Genomic DNA, 15,222 nt, shown 5'->3' on the forward strand with positions numbered 1-15,222 from the left:
AGTAGACACCTTCCCAACATTATGCACTCAGTAGACACCTTCCCAACATTATGCACTCAGTAGACACCTTCCCAACATTATGCACTCAGTAGACACCTTCCCAACATTGTGCACTCAGTAGACACCTTCCCAACATTATGCACTCGGTAGACACCTTCCCAACATTATGCACTCAGTAGACACCTTCCCAACATTGTGCACTCAGTAGACACCTTCCCAACATTATGCACTCAGTAGACACCTTCCCAACATTATGCACTCAGTAGACACCTTCCCAACATTATGCACTCAGTACACACCTTCCCAACATTATGCACTCAGTAGACACCTTCCCAACATTGTGCACTCAGTAGACACCTTCCCAACATTATGCACTCAGTAGACACCTTCCCAACATTATGCACTCAGTAGACACCTTCCCAACATTATGCACTCAGTACACACCTTCCCAACATTGTGCACTCAGTAGACACCTTCCCAACATTATGCACTCAGTAGACACCTTCCCAACATTATGCACTCAGTAGACACCTTCCCAACATTATGCACTCAGTACACACCTTCCCAACATTGTGCACTCAGTAGACACCTTCCCAACATTATGCACTCAGTAGACACCTTCCCAACATTATGCACTCAGTAGACACCTTCCCAACATTATGCACTCAGTAGACACCTTCCCAACATTATGCACTCAGTAGACACCTTCCCAACATTGTGCACTCAGTAGACACCTTCCCAACATTATGCACTCAGTAGACACCTTCCCAACATTATGTACTCAGTAGACACCTTCCCAACATTATGCACTCAGTACACACCTTCCCAACATTATGCACTCAGTAGCACCTTCCAGATTACTGATGTAGACACTTCACCATAATATGCTGCAGTACATTTCATCTTACCGCACAGTTCTCACTCCAGTACACCTCAGGATTAGTGGTGACTCCAAACACTTCTTTGTAATGACGAAAGTGGCTGTCAGCAACAATGCTGATGGCACTTTTACTCTCACTAGCATCACCTGCTGCTCGTTGACCATCCCATAACTCCTGCTGACTCACACACATCACTGATGAACTCTCGACATCCCGAGAGATTCTGTATTACTTATTTTCTTAATAGGATTCACTCGGATTTTGTTGTTTTGTGAGTCAACTAATAATAATAATAATAAGAAGAAGAATTATTATTATTATTATTATTATTATTGTTTTTATTATTACAATAATAATAATAATAATAATAATAATAATAATAATAATAATAATAATAATAATAATAATTATTATTATTATTATCATTATTATTATTATTATTATTATTATTACAATAATAATAATACAATATTTAGCTATTTAACCACAATTAATATTATTAAAGGACATTTTAGGACATGTTTCTGAAAGAACATAAATTTTCTATTTTCAGCCTGGAAATAAAGTTAATATATAGTTGAAAAATATTGATAGATGGATTGTAAGATTTAGATCTCAATAGTTACATTATATGTTGTGGATTTTTATATAAAACTCATTATAATTAAATAACTCACTTTTCAAACCATTATCGCTACAGTAGAAAGTAATAAAAAGTAATTATTAGTATCTGAAGTTGATAAGTAGTTAACAAATGCATTTCAAATGATATTTGTTCATTATAATTGCAGTAGAATTGTTTAATTATGCAGTTAGACTGTCTAAAAATCTGATGATAATTATAATCATTGAGCATTATATGCATTACATTTACTGTAATACTATTTAATTATACTGTGAAAGTGTCTAAAATCTTGAAAATAAGGTAATTATTCTCATAATATTCCCAGTGTATTACAGTATAACTTCTATATCAATACAGAAAAGAAAGAAACTGGATGCTTTCTGGTATATATTTTTAAAAATTTTCCACGATTTTAGCATGACGTAGTTCATGCTAAAATTTTATTTTTCTACCGGGTTTCAATTAGGATTCTTACTTTTCGTCGAGTATCTGTTTAGCACCTCATCTACGACTGAACTCCTGAACAGGTTAGTAAACAGATGTTTACTAACGTGTTTACTAACATCTGTTTTGTTTTTGAGCAGCATCAATGATGTAAGTTAGTTTGATCACCAGTAGTGTCTAGCCAGAAATTACTTAGTTGCATAACGTTAATATTTTTCTTCAAGACTGCTGTATATATATTGATGTGAGTGGTATATACGCTGTCCTGAATATACCACATGCACCAAAGTGTTTGGGCCACTTGCCTTTCTTCTCCTCCTTTTCTCCTTCCTCCCATCTTTTCCAGTATTTCCATCCTTCCCCATCCTTCTTCCTTTCCATCTTACGGCAGCTCTGGTCGTCTTCATTATTGTAGCATCCAAACATAAAAAGCTGGAAAAGCAGGAAGGATTGCTTCTATGTCTGTTGTTTTCGTTTTCAGCTTGAAGTGAGTTAGAGTGTTAGCTTCAAACGAGATCTTAAGGTTACTCATCACGTGAAGCCAACAGACTTACACCTAAAACAATTTTGTTATTTACCTTGTTATTCGTCCTTTTTCAGTGACATACTATGGGGTCTTGGTGGGTTTTCGAGCCACTATTTTTACTATTGATCATACAGACGATAGTGTATAATGGCAAGAAGAGTCAACACTCCAGGTACTTAGCCCACGAACTATTGGATGATCAAGTGCAAAGGTCAGATTTCTATTTTAGGATGAGTCCCAGACCATGTCAGAGAAGTGGCTAATGTGAAATCGAAAAAAAAAAAACATTCTTGAACTGACTTTACTCCTGCTTCCAATGAAACATTAACTGATTTTGTAGCACTTTACTAAGCTTTACTACATCGCAAAGTACTTCTGTTACTAGATGAGGTGTCACTGATTTATACTTTCCTCTTTCTGGAGTTTTGTTAATTTCTAGGCATCTTCAAGGGAATCATTAGATGCCCATATGAAGCTGGACCCAATAGTTGTCTAGTTCAGAATAGTTACACTTTTTCAAAAATGTTTCAGTAGACTCCAATTCAAGGTAACAAAGATTTGGTTTTCTTCATTTTTTATTGATTCCAAAATCCTTACTCCATTCTTTAATCATGTCGTTCAGATATCTGAAATAACTCACGAAGTGGTAATACTACTACTGAAAACACATCATGGGACAGGCCATACCCCCGGCCGGGATTGAACCCGCGGTCATAGAGTCTCAAAACTCCAGCCCGTCGCGTTAGCCACTAGACCAGCTAGCCACAATAAGATTCATCCAACTAGGTATATTTCTACACCATAGAAATGTTAGCACAGGCACCTCTGTGACCACAAATGCACAGAGGTGCCTGTGCTAACATTTCTATGGTGTAGAAATATACCTAGTTGGATGAATCTTATTGTGGCTAGCTGGTCCAGTGGCTAACGCGACGGGCTGGAGTTTTGAGACTCTATGACCGCGGGTTCAATCCCGGCCGGGGGTATGGTTCGTTTGCAATCGTGTCATTACGATTTCTTGAGTCATGGGACAGGTTTAAACCTATGACCTGAGTTTCAGGATTGACTTTCCATGGTTGCCAGCCTCACCCTTCCCATGGTTTATGTTCTGAAATAATCTGATCTCCACAAATATTGCATATTCAGAGTCATTGTGAACGAAATAAAACAAAGTTTCTTACAAGTGGATTTACGAAGCGAACGGCTTAGAAAGCGTCCAAGAAAGAGATATGATAGCAAATATCATCGGCATCTATCTCATAATATTGACTATAGATTCAGAACAGAATATCAGTTGAGTTAAGCATATCTGTTATATGATAAAATGGAGTTTCGATTGATTTCTGTAGAAATCTTACCTAGTGGTTCCTTTCCATCATGTCTTCTTTGGTTACACACAAGACAGAAAATCTTCTGTCGGAATATTTCTTTAGGTGATGATTCACGATTGGGACTTGGTAATATTTCCTTTAGAATAATATCAGCTTAAGGATCTTCACTCAGTTATATCTTCCGAGTATGATTATATCCATAATTAAAAATATACCCTTCTCTGTATTTAAAATGATCCTTTGTTTTAATTTTAGAAATTTGTGAAAAAACGTCATTCCGGGAGTCGTCGACTGCAGTTCTCTAAAAAGCTTCAGATGTTAATTTGGTACGACTAAATTTTCAGAATTTTTCTCGTTTTCTTATGGCGTTTAATTCTATTGTCGTTTTTCATTCAGCCTGAGGGTCAGAATCTCCTCTTATTTAAAAACTATTTAAACTTCTGTCCCTTACCTCTAATTTTCCTGGATTTATGAAATTTGACACGAAAAATATTTCATTTAAAAATAATCTTAACACACAGTGCAATATCTATGTATGAAATTCAGTAAGAAAGAATATTTAAAACTACTTAACATTAATTAAGACACTGTTATAATTCGTCTTTTTAAGATAATCTTCAATGTTTTCCAGACAAAGGGTCAATGTGATCAACTATTTAAACATAAAACCCAGTGTTAATAGTGACAATGGATGAGACTTGAGTGTAAAACATTCTTAAATGGCAATGATTAATGTAAAGGTAACTTAAAATAAATATCATACGATAAGAATTGGCAATTTTCGATTAGTTACTAGAACTCAAATAACAAGCTGCTTGTTTAACATATTTCGTTAATGTCGTTTTTTTCTAATAGGCAGCAGATAAATGAAGCTACAGGATATATTTTGTGCTTATCTTTCAAAACATCATCGAGTGGTTGAGGTCTGTACTGTAATAGGTTCGCCGGTATAATCCCCCGGCCCGGGCCTTTTCCAAGTGGTGGTCCGGCTTTGGTTCCCTATCTAGGGATTGTAAAGGACGTGCCTAGTATGGGCCAACAGGCCTGCTGCAGTGATCCTCCATTCTTATGTTCTCAGACCAATGAATGCCATGGGAGGAGGAACAAGTACCCTCTCGTTTTATGGGACTAATTGTCCCCAGGCCTAGCCCCATTCCCCGCCCCCACGGGGCTCGAAGGGAAAAGCTAGGCACCTTGTGCTGCCACAAACCCCGCCCACACTGGGCAGCAGACGATGTCAGGAGGTACAAAGGCAGCAAGCACTACGGGATCCTTTTCGAGCCACACCCCAGCTTTAGGCCGAGGCCCGAGCGCTGGGGAAGCTCAAGAATGCCTCTTGCTGTGAGTGTTGCTACTGTTACTTCACTTCTCCGTTGCACTTTCTCCGAGAATTAACCCATCAAGTAAGATGCTTGCAACTCATGTGGTTCTATGCTTCATGTACGAACTTAAATGCGCTTCTAAGGAAAACCTGGTGACTGTCATCCTATATGCATAAACATAATCCTTCACATCATGCCTACTTGTCAAGAAGAGTCAGAGAGCATCATTTGTGCTCTGTCCATCTCAGCATTCATTCAAACATATTTACAAAAGATAACTATTAACTGACTACAGTAGTGTTTGTTTTGCTTAAATTGCGTTTCTTGCTAAATACACATAGGATATGTGATCAAAAACGTTTCATGACTTAGAGTTTCGCGCAGTTCCTGGGTGAAATGTGGAGGTGGAGTAGATCATGCCCTTACAGGACACCCCTTCTCGAAGTAGCCTGGCGAGTGTTATTGCAGTCGATAGTTCCATTAATTCAATTCAGTTCAATTCAAAGTTTATTCTCTATAAGGATTACAATGTTGAATTTACAGAATTTGGTTATTGTGTGGTTTACATGTAGTTAAATAATGATTACAGAGTGTACCACTAGAACGCCTAGCATGGCTAGGCATTTCGGGCAGACTTAGTTTAATTCTTTATTTTAAAATATTACAAATTATGAGGTAAGTTGGTATTATGGCTAAGTGACTAAATACTAGTTTGTGAGTTTAGCAATGTGAATGCTTTTGTTTTGGCAAAGTACATAGTTTCAGTATTGGAGTATCATAGGATTCATTATTTTAAGACTGAGATTAATATTTCTGTTTATGGTCAAATGGGTGAATGAGTGTAAGTGTGAACCACCAGGTGGTATTCGTGTAGTTAGTTGATGGGGTGTATCAGGGAGATAAGATGTTTTCTAATGGTAGTTTTGAAGGTGATGAATGTGTCTGCAGTTCTAGAGTTCTCAGGTAGGGTGTTCCAGATTTTAGGGCCTTTGACATACATTGAATTTTTGTAAAGGTTTAGTCGGACAAGGGGAATGTCGTAGAGATGCTTGTGTCTGGTGTTATGCCTGTGGGTTCTGTCACAACTATCAAGAAAGCGTTTTAGATCAAGGTTGATATTGGAGTTTAAGGTCCTGTAGCTGTAGATTGCACAGTAGTAAGTGTGGATGTACTAACAGTGAGTAAGTTTAGATCTATGAAGAGTGGGGGGGGGGTGTTGTCAGGGCTGGGATTTAGTGATTATTCTTACTGCAGTCAGCTTTTTGTTGGGTTATTATTGGCTTTAGGTGTGTTGCTGCAGTTGATCCCCAAGCACAAATAGCATAGGTGAGGTATGGATAAATAAGTGAGTGGTATAGTGTGAGAAGGGCATTTTGCGGCACGTAGTATCGTATCTTGGAGAGGATCCCAACCGTTTTGGATACTTTTTTGGTTATGTGTTGGATATGGGTGCTGAAATTCAGGTTGTTGTCAAGGTATAGGCCTAGGAATTTGCCCTCATTATGTCTGGTAATTAGAGTGTTGTCGATATTAATGTTAATTTGTGCATCTCCTGCTCTGCTACCAAACATAATATAGTAGGTTTTGTCAGTGTTAAGCGTAAGTTTATTGGCTGTCATCCAAGTCGATATTTTGATCAGCTCCTCGTTAACAATGGTGTTGAGGGTGGCAAGATTAGGGTGAGAGATGACGTAAGTCGTGTCGTCAGCAAAGAGAATGGGTTTCAGGTGTTGGGATACGTTTGGAAGATCATTGATGTATATGAGGAAGAGCAGGGGACCAAGGACACTTCCCTGCGGAAGGTTAGATGGGCTATTTTTTTGGCGTGTATTTCGTGTAATGTTATGAATTTTGGTTATAACAGACAAAAGTCTTTAAAATAAAGAACAGCGTGTGTGTGTGTGTGTGTGTGTGAGAGAGAGAGAGAGAGAGAGAGAGAGAGAGAGAGAAACTGCATATCATACTATAGTATCAGACATGCAGCTTATTGTAGTGTCAGTCATGCAATATACTGTAGTGTTAGACATGCAACATACATTAATGGCAGACATGTCACTTCGTCTCTCATGTCGTTTCTATCTCTCACGCATTTTCCCCGATGACTGACGCAAAACCCTCTTCTGAGAAACCTAAATAGTGTTAAGTGTGTTTGTTTAAATAGAGGTGAACACGTTAATGTAATAGACATGAGTCAATAAACACAGTAATGGGATGAACATGAGTACTGTATATTTCGATCTCAGTGTGAAGCCCTTGTCAGCAGACTACTGAAGATTCCTTAAATGTGTCTGAAATATACAGAGAGGATATTTAAATTTTCTCTCACGTAAACACATTAAGTAAATATTTGGATGTAACTTTGTTTACTTTATTCCAAGGGATGCGCTAAACCCCAAACGGATATTATTCCTCTTAGAGAATAAGAGATATTCACGTTTGATCCAAGGAAAATAAAGATAAACCCAGTTTCTTGGATCAAGAGCCGCTCACCGCCTTCAAGGAACCTTCCTTGAGGGTGCAAATTTGGAAGACTGGCAAGGTTCCAGGAAGCTGATGAATAAAGCTGAGAGAGCCAGTGGCAGTGGGCCCCAGGAGGTGTGTTTGGGAATGCAGTTTATGGGACAGATTGCAAAAACAAAGCAGTTCCCAGAGCGCCTTCAAGACGGAAATTACTGTGGGGAATAGAATGGAGAAGTTAGGACCCACTGAGAGTTATTAGTCTTCTTTTAAGGAAGGTCACCAGTGCGGTCTGTGTATAATTTGTAAGTTATTTATTTTGAAAAAAAAAATAATTGGAAAGGATTGGTTTAAAGGCTTATCAAAACTTATTCTATGGGTACCATTAAAAATGGCTTCGGCAAATATTTTTTTTAGAGGGTTTGGGTTTAAGAAGAATCTGCCTAGTATGGCCCAGAAGGCCTAAAACAGTGTTTCTCCTTAATTATGTTCTTGTAAATAATATTGTAAATAATCCGCATATAATCGTGTATAAACTCCAAGAGAATAATCCTAAAATATAACCGGGAAACAATAGTGACCAACGATGTCAGTGACGTCATACCTTCATCAAAAGCACACCGTAAAAATCCTTATATAAATAATTATATAATAGCAAAAATGCGTAATTAAATCCTGGCTATGATGAGAAAAAAATAAAATTTCTGGTGAAATATATATTACAAGAGTATTTAAAGTGAGGAGTTCCATCGTAAAACAAATTGTTTCTGGACGTTACAAAAATTCATGAAAAAAGTAATGGAGAATTTGAAACTTTTGTAATGAAAATATTGAGGTTGAAAAATATAAATGAAAAAAAAAAGTTATTGCAAAAATGGAGGAATATTTAGATAGTTGTTTAGGTGGTTATGCATTGAAGTTTGTCCGTGTGCGTAAGCGCGTTCGTATGAGCGCCATTCGTGTGCGTGCATAAATGTTTGCATGTACTTGAGTCCCGGTTCGTATATGTGACCAAGATTCTTAACCAATGTACATTTTTCCCATATATCTTAACTACTATCATCTCCAATATCTTTTCTTCATCTCCTTCATCTCCATTTTTTCCATAACTCGTCATCATTTTCTAATCACGTTTCCCCCTTTATACAGTAATCTCTCTCAGTTTGATCCCGTCCTCAGCTTCTCTTTTAACTGCTCCATAGACAAATGCATCTGGTCATCTGTTCTTCCACTTTCTTGCCCCATATGCAGCATAGTACAATTCTCCTTCACATACTGTTAATCAGAGACGTCGATTACTTAGTCTCTACTTCCCTTTCTCATACTGAATGGTCGAAACAACAGGAGACATATTAGTTAATCTGACAAATATTTCAGCCTGTTTGTTGTGTTCTTTGCTGAGAAAACAAGTCGTCCTGAAGCCAAACCAGTCTAATTTTTATCTCTTGCACGTACAAAGAAAACGCTGCTTCTGTGTCCTGGGAATTTGTTGAGAAATTACAATCTAGGAGGTACAACAAATTCTTCAAGAATTACGATGAAGGTAACTTTTCAAGGAATTAGATAAGTTTATCGTAGTATAAAAGCATTAAAAATATACTCCACTCGATGTACATGCGTAGATGTTCACCAATGTGTATATTCACTATAATACTCGTACATTTCGAGGAATATACAGAACATCTGGTCAATTAATGTTGAAATAATTACTAACTGATGTGGTATATTTAACAAGTTTAAATTCCATGAAGAAATTATGTTTTAACCTAAGATTATCAAGATTATAAAGTAACTTAATAATTTTGTGAAAATTTAGAGGAAAATTTTTATTTATATTTAGATGTTGATATATCTATTATCTCGTCTCTCTCTCTCTCTCTCTCTCTCTCTCTCTCTCTCTCTCTCTCTCTCTCTCTCTCTCTCTCTCTCTCTCTCTCTCTCTCTCTCTCTCTCTTCGTCTTTCCCAACTCGCCCTATTTCTTACATCCATTCTCCCTTCCTCACTCTTCTCTCTCCTCCCTACCTCGTTTATCCTTAACTCCGTTCATCTTATTTCTGTATCTTCTCCACCCTGCCCCATTTCCCATCTTCCCTATATTCCTCCCTGCCCTTTATCCTTCTTCCTGTCTCTAATCCCTAGCCGCTTTCTCTTTTCTTTATCATATATATCCCTCCCCTACCTTCTGTAGACGCACTCACATTGTTGTAATTGTAAAAATCAAAACACAGTTCCTGTCTCAACTTCTAAGGCTCTGCTGCTGGGTTTTAAGATTTCCTGTCTACCGAACACGATAATACCTACTCCTGACACTTGCTTCCACTTCCACTTGCTGACACTTGCTTCCACTTCCTGACACTTGCTTCCACTTCCACTTGCTGACACTTGCTTCCACTTCCACTTGCTGACACTTGCTTCCACTTCCACTTGCTGACACTTGCTTCCACTTCCACTTGCTTCCACTTCCACTTGCTGACACTTGCTTCCACTTCCACTTGCTGACACTTGCTTCCACTTCCACTTGCTGACACTTGCTTCCACTTCCACTTGCTTCCACTTCCACTTGCTGACACTTGCTTCCACTTCCACTTGCTGACACTTGCTTCCACTTCCACTTGCTGACACTTGCTTCCACTTCCACTTGCTGACACTTGCTTCCACTTCCTGACACTTGCTTCCACTGCTTCTTCATTTAATAAAAATAATAATAATACCTTTATTTACTACGTGTACATGTACAAGGTATACAGACCATAGCTGACATCAATGACATACTACATATAGAAAACCGCTTGTTATGCTGAGCATTTCCCGCAAATTAGGTTGGTTTTGTCCCAGCTTGAGACCCACACCAGTCGACTAACACCCAAGTACCCATTTTACTGATGGGTGAACATAGACAACCGTCGTAAAGAAACACGCTCAATGTTTCTACCATGGCTGGGAATCGAACCCAGGCCCGTGTAAAGCGAGAGTTTTAGCCACAAGGCCACCAGAGCCTGGTGAGTCGTATTTACCTTCCTCAATCACACTAAGACTGTGGTGTAATGTACATAGGTAATTACCATGCTGCTTCCAGACAACCTCGGTTACGTCCACTTTGTAAAAACCTGTCAGCATAGAAATTCTTCATATTTATCAGTGTTAAAATACGTCGTAGAGAATTTATCTATTCATGATAAATTTGACTTTGGTGCTTGTGTGAAGCACAACTGACTATGTTATATTTTATTTTAAGCTAAGATATTTTTGCTTAAAATTTAGTGCATGTTATCTTGAAGTGTGTGTGTGTGTGTGTGTGTGTGTGTGTGTGTGTGTGTGTGTGTGTGTGTGTGTGTGTGTGTGTGTGTGTGTGTGTGTACTCACCGAGATTTACTCACCGAGTTGTGTTTGCAAGAGTCGAGGATGAGCTCCTAATCACGCCTGGTAAGCGACTTTGATCGTCACGACTAACTTCTGGCGTCTTGTGCCTTATCATACCTACTCTTGAAGCTGTGAAATGAATTTACCTCCGCCACTGCCTCATTCGGGTCATTCCACTCTTCATCCATCTTAAAAGCAAAAGAAATATTTCCTTACATTCCTAATATTTCCTTACATTCCTACGGCTCATCTGTGTTTTCCTCTTCGTTTTGTGCCTACTTTATTCTGGTCCTTTGGGTTTATTATGTCATAATCATGTTGTCTCTAGTCCTTCTCTTCTGCAGGGTTAGAGTTTAGTTCCTTTGACCTCTCCATACAGTGCATCTCTCAGTTCCTTTGACCTCTCCATACCATGCATCTGCTTCTTCATTCTCCATTGTTAACTCTACAAGGTATTCAGTACTCAGGACCATGTCATCACTAGTGTCAAAAGGTCTTTCATGTGTGATATCCCCTATGTCTGAACGGTTCTAGGTGAATACGACGTCAAGCCTTGCTGGAACACCTCTCCTCTCTAGCTGTATCCTTAGCATTTTGGTGCATGAAGTTTTCCAATACTGTCTCCAGCAACTTAGCCTCCATGTTTATGGTCCCCCATGTGACTCTAGGTTTTCCCAATTCCCTATGATTGAAATCCCCCATGATGAGTAACTTTGTCCTACCAATGTGGGCCTTTCTGGCCACCTCGGCTAGTGTATCCACCATTGCTCTGTTGCTCCCATCGTATTCTTGTCTTGGTCTCTCGCTGTTCAGTGGTAATTTGCACATCACTTCTATCACAACCTTTGGATCCCCCGGTTTGAAGCGTTCCTACCATGAAGTCATCCACTTCCTCTCTACCCAGTCCTCCCATTTCCTCAAAACTCCACTGGTTTTTGATGAGCAGTGCAACTCCTCCTCCCCCTCTGTTCCCTCTATCTTTCCATAGAATCTTATGTTCAGTTGGAAAGATCGCATCTGTTATCATCTCCTAGAGCTTTGTCTCCCTGAGTGCTATGATGTCCAGGGATGCCTCAATGATTCGTTCTTGCCATTCTTCATTCTTATTTGTTATTCCATCTGTATTAGTGTACCATAACTTCATCTTCCTTTCCAGTACTGTATTTTGAAAAGAAGGTTGGGGTTGGTGAGGACTGAGGGCTTGGGAGGCAGGTTGGGATATTATGAAAGGCTGCTGTGCTGGGGGAAGGGATAGTTGTAGTGTGTCATTTGATTCCGTTATTGTGTTTGGTTGATATGGTGTGGTGTGTACTGTCTTTCCTTCCACTGGTGTTTTCTTACTCTCACTCTCAGTTATTCCCATTCTTTTAGTGATCTGTCACCGTTGAGGTACACTCGCTGATATTTTCAGCAGTCATTTAATAGTGGTTTCTGTTGTAGTATCCTTTTTTGTACCACACCTGTCTTGAATGTCAAATTGAGTTGACGATTTCTTTTTCCTTTGAATACCCCCCAAGTGTGTGAAAATTTGTTACCTCAGACATGTCCTTCTCTTCTGTTATTGCCATGATGTTCTCAATCTGTTTTTCCTTCCAATGTCTTCTTTTGCCATAGGTTGTCCTTCAGCCTCCTGATTCCCATGAATAATTACTGACCACTCTTTCTCTTCTTCCCATTTCTTTACCCCCCATATCTCTGGATCCGATTTAAGCATCTACTTTCTTGTTTCTTTTATCATCTCTTGGACATCCCGGTGCCCTGATATTACTTCTGCAATGGATTTCTTAGTAATTTCCAGTCCTTAAATCCCCTCAATGTCTGCTGATATTTCTGTTTCTACCACCTTGATCCTTTCGGTCCTCGTCTTCGTATCCTGCTCAGCAATTCCAGTTCCTCCTCCAGTCTCTATATCTTTGCATCAGCTGCTACAGCTCATAACTCCAACTCTTGCTCTATTCACATTTCTCCTCCACCATTGTATTGCAAAGCTCGTTTAACCTTTTTTTTCCCATTCTTCCATTTTGCTCTTGAGTCTTTCATTCATTCTTCCTTCTCAGACCAGTCATCTTCAGTTCCCTTGCAACTACCTCCTCGCTTTTAAGAGTCCATATATTGCTTTATGATGTTAGCATGCTCTAGTTTCTGTAGTCTGCAAACTTTGTGTGGAGGTGTGTGAGTGTGTTAGTGTATGTATATGTGTGTGTATGTGTGAATGTGTGTATATGTGAGTGTATGTGTGAATGTGTGTGTATGTACTTACCTATTTGTGGCTGCAGGGGTAGAGTCATAACTGCTGGCCCCACTTCTTCACTGATCGTTACTAGACCACTCTCTCCTTGCTCCATGAGCTTTACCAAACCTTGTCTTGAAACTATATTTGGTTCCTGCCTCCACTAAGTCACTTTTTAGACTATTCCATTTCCTGACAACTCTGTGACTGAAGAAATGCTTCCTAACATCCCTTTGGCTCATCTGAGCCGTCAGCTTCCAATTGTGACCCCCTTGTTTCTATGTCCCATCTCTGGAACATCTTGACTTGTCCACCTTGTCAATTCCTCGCAATATTTGATATGTCGTTATCTGTCAGTATAGCTACTGAATTCCCTATACTTATACTTGTGTAGTATCTTATAGATCGTATCATCCATGTATATATTTAGGCTCCCTTTCAGTAGGCTCAGTGACTAGCTTGTGTGACGTCACGTGATGCTGGATGTGAATGCTGAGCTCCTGGCCTCAGCCTCAGTTCTCCACGCTTAGGTCTACAGGTAACATAGGCAGGCTGGGCCTCTCCCTCTCACACTCTGCTAATATAAGTGTTACCATCCAACGACTGTGTTTAACTCCAACCATCATATCTCCACGAACCCTCCCGACATATCATGTCTCCCCTAGTCCTCCTGTCCTTCATTGTCGTCCGGCCAGTTTCTCTTAATCACTCCTTGTAAGAAATGCCCCTTAGCTCTGGGAATAGTCTCGTTGCTTATCTTTGCACTTTCTCTAGTTTCCTGAGGTGGTTGACCTTTTGGGGTTCCATACTGGTGCAGTAAACTCCGATGTGGGCCTGACGTACATGTTGTAACGAGTCATGAATGATTCCTTACTCAGGTTTCAAAACGCTCTTCTCAGGTTTGCCAAGCGCCCATATGCTGCAACAGTTATTTGGTTGATGTGCGCCTTAGAAGATGTGCTCGGTATTACACTCACCACAAGATCCTTTTCCTAGAGCGAGTTTTGCTGTCTTGGGCTCTCTAGCATGCATTCTGTCTGCGGTCTTCTTTCACCGTCTCCAATCTTCAAGACGTTGCATTTGATGGATTTAAATTCCATGAGCTACTTGTTGGACCAGGCTTGCATCCTGTCCAGATCCATTTGTAATCCCCCTGATCCTCTTCCACTTGAATTCTTTGCTTTAGCGTCACATCGTCTGCAAACAGGGACACTCTGAATCTATCCCTTCCGTCATGGCATTCATATATACCAGAAATAGCACCGGTTCCCGGGATGACCTTTGCGGAACTCCACTCATCAGAGACTATCACTCTGACACCTCGTCACGTACCATCACTCGTTGTTTCCTTCCTGTCAAGTATTCTCTGATCCATTGCAATGCCTTTCATGTTATTCCTGTCTGCTCCTCTAGCTTTTGCACTAATCTTTAGTTCGGATCATTGTCGAAGGCTTTCTTGCAATCCAAAAAAATGCAGTCTAACCCCCCCCCCTCCTCTCTCTCTCTCTCTCTCTCTCGTGTCTTACTTCTGTTCCCTTTTCGAAAATCTCTAGTAGGTCTGTCACAGGATTTCCTTTCCCTAAAACCGTGCTGATTATCGTTTGTAAGATCATTCCTTTCTAGATGTTCCACTTAGAATTCCCGTAATAGAATTCTCATATATAATAGGGTAGTTGCACACTGCGAGTCTTGCCAGAGTATAATTATCATACATCACCGGGTAGCCTCATACTGTTGATGTCCTCAAAATATATTTCCTGTGTATAATAACTTAACAGTTCACAACTATATTACACACTTCGGCTAAAATAATAACATAACAATTATCTCTGTCTCCTCTGCATCCTCATCTATTTCCCTACCTTTATCACCTCGCCTAGTCCTCTACCTTCCTATTTCTCACCCCTTTCTCACTTCCACAACCTCCTCCCCCTCCTTCCTCCCCTTCCCCCTTCTTCGTCACGTACACAAAAAAGGCAGAGGAGCTCTTGATAAACTCAAGCCAAGTTAGTTGTTTAATTACTCGCCAGCGGAAACTTCTTCAG

The sequence above is a fragment of the Cherax quadricarinatus genome, chromosome 62 (assembly GCF_038502225.1).
Source record: "Cherax quadricarinatus isolate ZL_2023a chromosome 62, ASM3850222v1, whole genome shotgun sequence".
Classification (NCBI taxonomy): Eukaryota; Metazoa; Arthropoda; class Malacostraca; order Decapoda; family Parastacidae; genus Cherax; species Cherax quadricarinatus.